This window comes from Lutra lutra, unplaced genomic scaffold (genome assembly GCF_902655055.1).
Source record: "Lutra lutra unplaced genomic scaffold, mLutLut1.2, whole genome shotgun sequence".
In the NCBI taxonomy this organism is placed as follows: domain Eukaryota; kingdom Metazoa; phylum Chordata; class Mammalia; order Carnivora; family Mustelidae; genus Lutra; species Lutra lutra.
In genome coordinates, this window is record NW_025923848.1 from 391,924 (window position 1) to 404,090 (window position 12,167).

Here is a 12,167-nt window from a genome sequence, read left to right on the forward strand (position 1 = left end):
AAAAAAGTAGTCAAAGTATTTTTTCTAAATCACTACTTAAGCAGCTCTAAACACTTAGAAGAAAAACAGCCCAGAATGGAAATATAACAGAGACTGCACACATTCATGAATCTGTCTGACCCCTAACAAGCTTAGCTTGGGACGCATAGAGCATTTCCTACGTTACACGTGTAATTATAAATTGTTAAAATACCCAACTGATCACAGTACAGAACATTTTAATGGCTTCACTTGAATGCTCACTTAAGAAATTTCTCTGAAATGTACTCAGAGCAGAGACAGCTAAACACTAAAAGTGAGGTATTGTAAGACCATAATACTAACTCAGGAATAGTTGGGTTAGAAACCACTGCCCCTGGCTCAGCCTTTAGCATGTTTCATTTGTTTGTTTGTTTGTTTGTTTGTTTGTTTGTTTGCATGGTAAGTTTTGAATGAAGGAAGGATGGCTTTTCAGATGCTTACGGGAAGGAGTGTCAGAATTTTCTGCCTTCCTTTCCACGTGAAGAGGGCTGTAAGGGGCTAAGCTGTACATTTCTCCTCCAGATGTCCCTGGCTTCTTCTGATGCAGAATCTTGGCTCTCTCTGCTTTCCTTTAAACTCCTGGGCATTGGTGAAATCTTGTCATGGGATCTTTCTTTTAGTCAGAGTTTGTAGGGTTTCAGAGCCCATCTGTCCGAACCCTCTGCGTGCTGACGGTGTAGTTGAAGGCCTGAGACAGATGAAGGATTGACTTAAGACAGTCACTCAGCACTCTAGTCTCGATGATTCTTTATTGGCGATTCCCCTGAGAATTCCTACTTAGTGTTTCCATGAATCAGTAGTCCTATTTGGTAGGAAAACTGAGGAGTATGTGTAGATAAAACCTCCCATCAGTATGTGGATTCCTCCCAACGTGTGCCCTAGTGTGGGGGACATTATTCCAGAAACCTCCCACCCTCAGTCTCAGGGGAAGGCCTCTCCAGGGATGACCCTTGGCCAAAAAAATTTCCAGACCTCAACCTCTGTTTTTCTTTCTTTCCATAAAAAACAGCCTGATTAACCTTAACACACATGGACATGACATGGATTTATTGAGATCCTGCTTATGAAAAAAATCATGTTTAGTGTCCTGGAAACAGTCATATCTCAGCACAGGTCGACCCTTTTCTTCAGATGTCTGTCTGTGTGGTTCAAGCCAGCAAAGAGGGTGATGGGGGTCCACTTCCAGGTTCCATGCCGACCTTGGCTGTTCAACCAATACATTTGGATGAAGAAATGAAGGAGAGAACCTGACTTAAAAGAATGCCACAAAAGGGTAGTTCTATTTCAGAAAGGGACTTCTCCAGATTGAAAAGCCTTTACGAATCATGGTAAATCAAAAGTTCGAGGCCTCGCTTGCCCCTCAGGCTCTGTGGAGAAGAATAGGAGGGATGTTTTGAAAGACAGTGACCATTTCTAGGACTTTTCAAATCCCACATCATAGTTTTCCCCGTGATTGGAAAGTCGACATCGCTTACGTGTATCATCCTTCTCTATAGCTGATCTGCTTCAGGTCTTTGCTCGTCTGCATAAGCCTCAGGTGTGAGTCTTCAATCAATAATTCGCTGTCTTGCTTTCTTAGCATTTACATGAAGGAGATAAACCTTTGCTTTTATTCATTTGTAGAAAATATTATGTATTATATTGACATTTCTGAAATGTTTGTAGGAAAGGTTTGTGATAAAACATGGAAAGATCCACTCTCATAGATGAGGGAGAACTTTCTTCTAAAGCTTTGTCTAATGTCTGTGAAATAATCTGGAAAAGAGGTGGCCATAAGCAACCTTGCTTTACAAAGAAGACAACAGCAACAAACTTTCCTGCTCTTCATCAGTTACATGGATTGATTCATGGGAAGCTGGGAGGGGTTAGGGTGTGGTTAGAGGGTGGGTTAGAGGAGTGGTTGGAGGAGGGGTTAGGGGAGGGGCTAAAGTAGGAGTTAGGGTTGTGAGTGAGGTGCTCTAAGCCAAGGTCCTGACTCAGGGCTTCATGTGGAGGAAACCCTCCTCAAGCAAAGAACATCACCATCATTATCATTTTGTGAATAGTTCAGTAACGTATTTTCTCCTCTCTTGCATACTTCGAAAGTTATTTCAAAAATCTCAGGAGCACCCGGATGGCTCAGCCGATTAAGGCACCAACTCTTGGTTTCAACTCAGGTTATGATCTCAGGTCCTGAGTTCTGGCCACCTGGGCTCACCACTCAGTGGGGAGTCGGCTTGTCCTTCTCCATCTCTCCTTTGCTCCTTCTGCTCTGCCCCTAGCCACCAAAAGATAGAGTCTAAAAAACAAAATTTTTAGTTAATGTAAATTTCACGAAATTTTAGAAACCGATGGTCTTCAGTTACATAAGTGGCCAAACACCATGAGAAATGGATTGCGAGGATGCGTACCAAAGCTCCTCCAGCACAAGGGGAAGTGTGGTCCGCAGTGGTGTGTGCACAAGCTTCTGGAGGAGATCCTCCTCATAGGAGTTGGCAGTGCAGGATGCCTGCCCTCAAGGCTCCCTCCCCACTTCCCTGTTAACACCAGGGCATTCATGGGCCCTGCCAGTGTTTGTCACAGCCCAGCAGCAACAGCTACTGGGTGTCTCTCAGTACAGATGTGCTTGTTCTCTAGGTGTTTCTGAGAAGTCCTTGCTCTCTACAATGTGGGTGATAATAAGTAATGGTAACATGATAAGAAGAAACTTAAACCCTGCCCCTGTGAGTCTCTGGTGGAGATCTCTGTGTAGGGTCATGCTGATGGGACTCTGTGGAGTCTCTGTGTGGGTCTCTGTCAGAGGTATCTGCATGTGGTCTCTGTCAGGGGTCTCTGTGTGGGGTCTCTGTGTGCATCTCTGTCAGAGTGATGTGTGGGGGGCCTCAGAGGACAATGTTGGGCTGGAGTGGGACACGCGAGGAGAGGGGCCCTCCTAGACTCCACCCACCTTCTGGACATGTGCCTTCCAGCCAGGGGTGGGAGAAGCCCCATCTGAGGGCCTCCTGGACCTCCAGGCTCTGGGGTAACCAAGACCAGCAGCCAGGCCAGTCCCTTGGCCTCTGATTCCCCACCAGTCCCCTGGGAGCCTTCCTTGGGACAAACGTGTACATAAATGTCACAGACAAGTCCATCCCAGGGCCCCCAATCCTACAAGCTTATCAAATTGTGTAGAAGTTAACTTCTCTGCGGGAAGGCTTGCTGCCTCTGGGCACCTGGCCATCTGCCAAGATGTCAGCAGAGAGGAACACGATGGACTGACAGTCTTGAAGGAGACTCTCAGATGCACAGTCTTGAAGGAGGACCCCAGTTTCACAGTCTTGAAGGAGCACGGTGGGGGTGACATCACGAGGCCAGTTCTCTGACTCCATCAACTTCTGGAGCTCTGATCCCCTACACCGTGCCTCAAGGCATAGCTCTTCAGGGTCTTGGGCGACCAACTTTGTAGGTTTCAGGGGGATGTCTCTTTTCCCGGAAGACCCTGATATTCTCAGCTCACCACAGAGGCCTTGGTTGTTGGCCAGCACATGGGGTTCTAAGGTGACTCCCCAGGCAGGGGCATCCTCGACCTCCCCCACCACCATGGGCTTTTTGGCACTTAAATCTTGGGGCTCTAAGTTGAGCTCTAGCATGGTCGTGTCCCATCATGCCCAACACCCATTCACCCTCCTTGGCTCCATCATGGCCGTTGCTGGACTTGGACTTGACTCCAAGTTGCTGTTCATAAGAGTCCTCGAGGCAGTCTCACTATGCCAGATTCTGCACACAAAGCTATATGTGAAAGTCTGAGAAGGTGGCCTGGCCCCCTGTCCAGCCAGAGGGCCACCCCCAGATGAGGTCCCTTCCAGAGCCTGCTGGATTTCCTCACATGTAGGCTGGGGAGCACTGAGGGGACCCCCCCCAGTTGGGGTAAGACTCTTTCATCACCTCCCCTTGATAGGGCTGAGGAGGATTTCCCACAAACTTGGTGCCCGAGCTGGCCTTGGATATGCAGGTGGATGAGTGGGCAGGGAAGGACTGGGGGAGGAGGAAGCCCTTCTTCAAATTGAAGAGGTTTATAGGCTTGAGAACCTTGAGGGGAAGGCCCCACCAGTGCTTCACCCTGAGCCTTATGATATGTGCTTCTAGCTTCCATTGAGCGTAAGGACTGAGGATGGAAAAATCTTTGGAAGTGGTCATTCAGGGTTCCCAACACTTCGAAAGCTCTGGATTTCCAGGTTTCCCATGAGGGCTCGGTTTTCCAGGAAGATCCAAGGCATGGTGGGCAGTGAGCCTGGAAGGATGGACATCCAAAGGCATCTGACCCTCTCTGAACTGCTCCAACTTCCTGAATTGCGCTCTCAGGTCCTTCTCTAGGTGCTTCTCATCTGCACCGTTTGTGGAGGGCTTCAAGTCTGTGTCTGACTCCTCATGAATTCCTCCTGGAGCCTTCCCTGGAGAGCTCACTGTGCCCCTGTGTAGATCTTTCCAGATCCTCCTTGCAATGGACCTTGAATCCTTGCCCAGTCTTTCCTGGCATGGTCCTTCTTGGGTACCTAAACCCAGTCTTCTGTGTGGCCTGCCAGCTCCCATTCATAGACTCAGACTCCAACGTGGGACTGTGCCAGCTGTGTGCCTGGGGCACCTTCTGGAACTCTTGGTGAGGCTGTATATTTAGGGATAGCTGGATCCTGCAGCTTGGGCCCCTTCCTGGCTTCATGAGCCTCTTCTAAAGGTGCCAATCCGGTTGCTCCCAGAGCTCAGAGTCGATAAATTCTCCAGGAAGGACAGAGACTGGCCCATGTCCCACGGGGGCCTGGCCACCCTGCAGAAGGTAGGGAGGACCTTGGCTAAAGAATTCCCGAGATCTTTTCACCAAAGCAGGTAATCTTCTGCTTTCTAGTTGCTTCTCCATAAAGTGACATTCCAGGTTTTGAACAGCAGTTGACATGTAAGAATGTGTTTTCTGGGCTACAGGGCAAGAAACCTCACAGCTCCACATCTCGGGTGGCAGAGAAGGGGATCCCACTGGAACAGAGGGTGCAAGGCGTGCCTGGGTCTGCAGCTGAGTTAGAGGTGGGAGCTGGGACTGATCCAGAGGGAGGGGCTGAGGCTAAGTCAGAGGGAGGGTCTGGGGTAGGGGCTGATCCAGAGGGAAGGGATGGGGCTGAGACATAGGGAGGGGCAGGGTCCCGGACAATGGGTCAAGGGCCGGGGCTGGGCCAAAGGGTCTTGTAAGTCGCGGGTCAGGGAGAGGCATGGAGCCACATTGCCCTGAATCTGGGGTGGCAAGGCATGAAAGAGCTCATCCAATATGACAGACAGGAATTCCAGTGCAGATCAGTCACCCATACAGTGGCCACCAGGGACTTGTTGTGCAGAAAGGGGAGACCCAGAAGAGCTGGATGCATTTCTGCTCCAAATTGCCCCCTGCAATCTTGGGATGTGCGGGCTTCTCAGGACCGAGCAGCTGTTTTGTTTGCCCCTCATGCTCCAGAAGGACAGGCAGCCCATGTTGTCCTGCCCGTCACCCGGGGACTTGAACATTCTCCCAAAAGAGGTCAACTGGTATTTTGACCTTTCCTTCTTTTTCTTATCCCTCCAAAACTTCAGTTCTTTTCTCTTGGCAATGATTATTTCAGAAGCTTTTGGATGTCCAGGTTGATGGAATGGGGGATCCTAGTCTCTTCCTGCCTGTGTGTGGGGTCTCCCCAGAACAAGGCCTCTGGTGGGCCATGGGACAGAGGTGCTTGATGGGACTCCAAGTGTGTTGAGGTGGACAGATTCGAAGCATTGGCAGCCGCCTGCCACCAGGACAGGGACAAAATGGGGCAGCATGAGAGGCCCAGGCCTGAGAGTGCTGGGACAGGAGAAGCTGACCTGTCAGCTGACCAAGTCATGTGCGGAGTCGAGCTCTGTGGGATGCGGCATGGTGGGGGTGACCTTGAGACACACTGAGGGAGAGTAAAGGGAGAGTCTGGCCGCTCTGGTGCCAAGGAGGCTGTCAGAGACATGGCGGGGAAGGGGGAAGAGCAAGGGGCCGGTGTGAAAAGCCATCCATGGGGAGGAAAGGCTCTGCTAGCCAGGAAGTACTCAGGGAGGAGTGTGAAGCAAGAGAATTTGAGGTCCTTAGTCCTGCTGGCAGGGTGGAGGCCAGAGGCCGAGGGGGGGACCCCATAAGTGCAGTTCGGGCAAGTGATGGGGCCATGGCGGGAGCAGTATCTTCCACAGGCTCCCTGCATGGCTGAGAGGATCCAGCTGGCACCCCTCAGCGCACCTGCCCAGGGGCTGCTTGATGTAAGAACTGGTGAAAGCCCCCCTGGACAGAGAGTCTCGCCAGGTGGCTGTGGGAGACAGGAGGCGTGAGATGCCACTGTAGCAGTTGGAGCTGGGAGCGTACCCCACAGCCCTCCATGTCCCACACCCACATCTCAATGCTCCTGCTGTCTTTCAGCCTGGGGCTTTGGTCAAAGTCTTTCCCCACAGCTCTTCCCTGCCCCCCACAAACAGCCCCAGAGGATGTTCCCTGCAGCCCCAGGGTCACACCATAGACTCGGGGAGGCCCACCCAGGGGAGAAGGGGGCAGATTATTTACCTTTGCAGAAAGGAGAACAGGTCCTGAACATCTTCCAGAATGTGCAAAAATTCTCTGGATCTTGGAAACAGGAGACCAGGACACAGCAGAAGGCGGGGGTCCAGGGATGTTACCAGAGGCTGGGTACAATGTCCCTTTAGGGGAAACCTTTGAGGGATTGGACTCAGGAACCCCAAACAGCACTGTCCAAAGCCATGTGCCCACATGGTGATTACAGGATTCATGATGGGGATCACTTCATATTTTCCAAAGTGCTTCCTCATTCATGACCTTGCTGGGGGAGGAAGGACCATGTGGCCTCACAGAGGAATCTGAGTGGAGTTGAACAGCTTGTCCACAGTGGGTGCAGGAGGTCCCAGCCCCAGTCCAGATCCTGGGTACCCTGCTGAGCGATACCAGTTTCCAGCCCCTCAGGGCTTCGTTCTGGCACAGAATCTGGTAAGTCTCCGGGTTCCACTCTCCCTCCTTGGAGCCCCCAACCCACAACCCAGGGCTCTGTTTCCTGAGGGATGGGCTCAGGCCCTGGTATTCTGGAGACAGTGGGGCTAGACCCTCAGAGTGGGGGCAAAGTGTAACTGGGGCACGCAGGGGTGAGTGGAGGATGCTCATCTTTCAGAGTCTGGTTTTTCTTGCTCCTTCTCCATGGCTCTGCTTGGTACTGTGATAAGAGAACACGGGGAGGCTGGGAACCCCGTCCCAGAGGCAGGTGACCCTGCTCAGGGACCTGACCTCCGTTAGAGAGGCAGCTCTTAAACTCCCGTCCTCAGCCACCAGTCACTGTGTTTGAGACGCTGTCCTGGAACCCTCCACCACACCTGGACTCCGGTCTGTGGTCTTTGGGGAGAAATCCTCATGTCCCTCTAACTCCTTCCCAGTCTGGCTTGTCCTGGATAGATGGTGGTCTACTCTCTTCTGAGAATTCTATTATTTCCCATGTCAGGAGTCTCTCCAGTGACTCAGAAAAGTGGAAAGAATAATAGAAAAGATGATAAAGTCACACTCTGCTGGGTCTGGGCCGAGGTTCCTTACCTTCCTGCTCTTCCTGTATTTCTTGTGTGGTGGTGAGGATGCATCAGGCTGGAAATAGAAAAGTAAGAGGAAGGAGGAGTCAAGATGGCGGAGAAGTAGCAGGCTGAAACTACTTCGGGTAGCGGGAGATCAGCTAAATAGCTTATCTAAAGATTGCAAACACCTACAAATCCAACGGGAGATCGAAGAGAAGAACAGCAATTCTAGAAACAGAAAATCAACCACTTTCTGAAAGGTAGGACTGGCGGAGAAGTGAATCCAAAGCGACGTGAAGATAGACCGCGGGGGGAGGGGCCGGCTCCCGGCGAGCAGCCGAGCAACGGAGCACAAAATCAGGACTTTTAAAAGCCTGTTCCGCTGAGGGACATCGCTCCAGAGGCTTAACTGGAGTGAAGCCCGGGCGGGGTCAGCGCAGCCTCAGGTCCCGCAGGGTCGCAGAAGGATCGGGGGTGTCTGAGTGTCGCAGAGCTTACTGGTATTAGAATGGGGAAGTGGGCCGCAGAGGAGTGACTCTGCCGAGGAGTGACTCTCAGCTCGGGGTTGCCTTGAACTGGTCGCAGGCTCGGTCAGCTCAGAGAGCGGCCAAGGCCAGGGTGATGGGAGTCATTGGGCGCTGTTCTCTGAGGGCGCACTGAGGAGTGGGGCCCCGGGCTCTCGGCTCCTCTGAACCCGAGACCAGGAGGCCGCCATCTTCATTCCCGTCTTCCGGAACACTATGGAAAGCGCTCAGGAAACAAAAGCTCCCGAAAGCAAACCCAGCAAACCCGAGCGGATTACTCAGCCCGGCTCCGGGTAAGGGCGGTGCAACTCCGCCTGGGGCAAAGACGCTTGAGAATCACTACAACAGGCCCCTCCCCGAGAAGATCAACAGGAAACCCAGCCAGGAACAAGTTCACCTACCAACGAGTGCAGTTTCAATACCAAGGAGAGCGGCAGAATTCCAGAGGAGATGAAAGCAAAGCACGGAACTCATGGCTTTCTCCCCATGATTTTTTAGCCTTGCAGTTACTTTAATTTTTTTTTCTTTTTCAATTTTTTTTCTCTTCTTCTGCTAATTTTTTTTAACTTTTACCGTTTTCTTTTTTAACGTTTTTAAAATAGTTTATCTAATAAATATATATATTTTTCCCCTTTTTATATTTTTCTTTATCGGATTTCATTTTTTAATAGTTTCTTTTTTTTTCTTTTTTCTTTCTGAACCCCTTTTTATCCTCTTTCTCCCCCCTCAAGATTTGGGATCTCTTCTGATTTGGCTAAAGCATATTTTCCTGGGGTTGTTGCCACAATTTTAGTATTTTACTTGCTCCTTCATATACTCTTATCTGGACAAAATGACAAGGCTGAAAAATTCACAACAAAAAAAAAGAACAAGAAGCAGTACGAAAGTCTAGGGACCTAATCAATACAGACATTGGTAATATGTCAGATATAGAGTTCAGAATGACGATTCTCAAGGTTCTAGCCGGACTGGAAAAAGGCATGGAAGATATTAAAGCAACCCTCTCGGGAGATATAAAAGCCCTTTCTGGAGAAATGAAAGAACTAAAATCTAACCAAGTTGAAATCAAAAAAGCTATTAATGAGGTGCAATCAAAAATGGAGGCTCTCACTGCTAGGATAAATGAGGCAGAAGAAAGAATTAACGATATAGAAGACCAAATGACAGAGAATAAAGAAGCTGAGCAAAAGAGGGACAAACAGCTACTGGACCACGAAGGGAGAATTCGAGAGATAAGTGACACCATAAGAAGAAACAACATTAGAATAATTGGGATTCCAGAAGAAGAGGAAACGGAGAGGGGAGAAGAAGGTATGTTGGAGAGAATTACTGGAGAATTTCCCCAATATGGCAAAGGGAAGAAGCATCAAATCCAGGAGGTTCAGAGAACCCCCCCTCAAAATCAATAACAATAGGTCCACACCCCGTCACCTAATAGTAAAATTTACAAGTCTTAGTGACAAAGAGAAGATCCTGAAAGCAGCCCAGGAAAAGAAGTCTGTAACGTACAATGGTAAAAATATTAGATTGGCAGCAGACTTATCCACAGAGACCTGGCAGGCCAGAAAGAGCTGGCATGATATATTCAGAGTACTAAATGAGAAAAACATGCAGCCAAGAATACTATATCCAGCTAGGCTATCATTGAAAATAGATGGAGAGATTAAAAGCATCCAGGACAAACAAAAACTGAGAGAATTTGCAAATACCAAACCAGCTCTACAGGAAATATTGAAAGGGGTCCTCTAAGCAAAGAGAGACCCTAAAAGTAGGAGATCAGAAAGAAACAGAGACGATATACAATAACAGTCACCTTAAAGGCAATACAATGGCTCTAAATTCATATCTCTCAATACTTACCCTGAAAGTTAATGAGCTAAATGCCCCAATCAAAAGACACAGGGTATCAGAATGGATAAAAAAACAAAACCCATCTATATGTTGCCTACAAGAAACTTATCTTACACCCGAAGACATCTCCAGGTTTAAAGTGAGGGGGTGGAAAAGGATTTACCATGCTAATGGACATCAGAAGAAAGCAGGAGTGGCAATCCTTATATCAGATCAATTAGATTTTAAGCCAAAGACTATAATAAGAGATGAGGAAGGACACTATATCATACTCAAAGGAACTGTCCAACAAGAAGATCTAACAATTTTAAATATCTATGCCCCTAACGTGGGAGCAGCCAACTATATAAACCAATTAATAACAAAATCAAATAAACACATTGACAAAAATACAATAATAGTAGGGGATTTTAACACTCCCCTCACTGAAATGGACAGATCATCCAAGCAAAAGATCAACAAGGAAATCAAGGCCTTAAATGACACACTGGACCAGATGGACATCACAGATATATTCAGAACATTTCATCCCAAAGCAACAGAATACACATTCTTCTCTAGTGCACATGGAACATTCTTCAGAATAGATCACATTCTTGGTCCTAAATCAAGTCTCAACCGGTATCAAAAGATTGGGATCATTCCCTGCATATTTTCAGACCACAATGCTCTGAAGCTAGAACTCAATAACAAGAGGAAATTTGGAAAGAACACAAACACATGGAGACTAAACAGCATCCTTCTAAAGAATGAGTGGGTCAACCAGGAAATTAAAGAAGAATTAAAAAATTCATGGAAACAAATGATAATGAAAACACAACGGTTCAGAATTTGTGGGACACAACAAAGGCAGTCCTGAGAGGAAAATATATAGCGGTACAAGCCTTTCTCAAGAAACAAGAAAGGTCTCAGGTACACAACCTAACCATACACCTAAAGGAGCTGGAGAAAGAACAAGAAAGAAACCCTAAACCCAGCAGGAGAAGAGAAATCATAAAGATTAGAGCAGAAATCAATGATATAGAAACCAAAAAAACAATAGAACAAATCAACGAAACGAGGAGCTGGTTCTTTGAAAGAATTAATAAGATTGATATGCCCCTAGCCAGACTTATCAAAAAGAAAGGAGAGAGAACCCAAATAAATAAAATCATGAATGAAAGAGGAGAGATCACAACGAACACCAAAGAAATACAGACAATTATAAGAACTTACTATGAGCAACTCTACGCCAACAAATTTGACAATCTGGAAGAAATGGATGCATTCCTAGAGACATATAAACTACCACAACGGAACCAGGAAGAAATAGAAAGCCTGAACAGACCCATAACCAGTAAGGAGATTGAAACAGTCATCAAAAATCTCCAAACAAACAAAAGCCCAGGGCCAGACGGCTTCCCGGGGGAATTCTACCAAACATTTAAAGAAGAACTAATTCCTATTCTCCTGAAACTGTTCCAAAAAATAGAAATAGAATGAAAACTTCCAAACTCATATTAGGAGGCCAGCATCACCTTGATCCCAAAACCAGACAAGGATGCCATCAAAAAAGAGAACTACAGACCAATATCCTTGATGAACACAGATGCAAAAATTCTCGGCAAAATACTAGCCAATAGGATTCAACAGTACATTAAAAGGATTATTCACCACGACCAAGTGGGATTTATTCCAGGGCTGCAAGGCTGGTTCAACATCCGCAAATCAATCCATGTGATAAAACACATTAATAAAAGAAAGAACAAGAACCATATGATACACTCCATAGATGCTGAAAAAGCATTTGACAAAGTACAGCATCCCTTCCTGATCAAAACTCTTCAAAGTGTAGGGATAGACGGCACATACCTCAATATTATCAAAGCCATCTATGAAAAACCCACCGCAAATATCATTCTCAGTGGAGAAAAACTGAAAGCTTTTCCGCTAAGGTCAGGAACTCGACAGGGATGTCCGTTATCACCACTGCTATTCAACATAGTACTAGAAGTCTTAGCCTCAGCAATCAGACAACAAAAGGAAATTAAAGGCATCCAAATCGGCAAAGAAGAAGTCAAACTATCACTCTTCGCAGATGATATGATACTATATGTGGAAAACCCAAAAGACTCCACTCCAAAACTGCTAGAACTTGTACAGGAATTCAGTAAAGTGTCAGGATATAAAATCAATGCACAGAAATCAGTTGCATTTCTCTACACCTACAACAAGACA

General features: G+C 47.4%; 1 pseudogene; it reads right to left on the reverse strand.

Moving 5' to 3' along the window:
• Positions 1 to 3,158: 3,158 nt before the first annotated feature.
• On the reverse strand, positions 3,159 to 6,777 carry LOC125092717 (spermatogenesis-associated protein 31E1-like; annotated as a pseudogene).
• Positions 6,778 to 12,167: the final 5,390 nt, after the last annotated feature.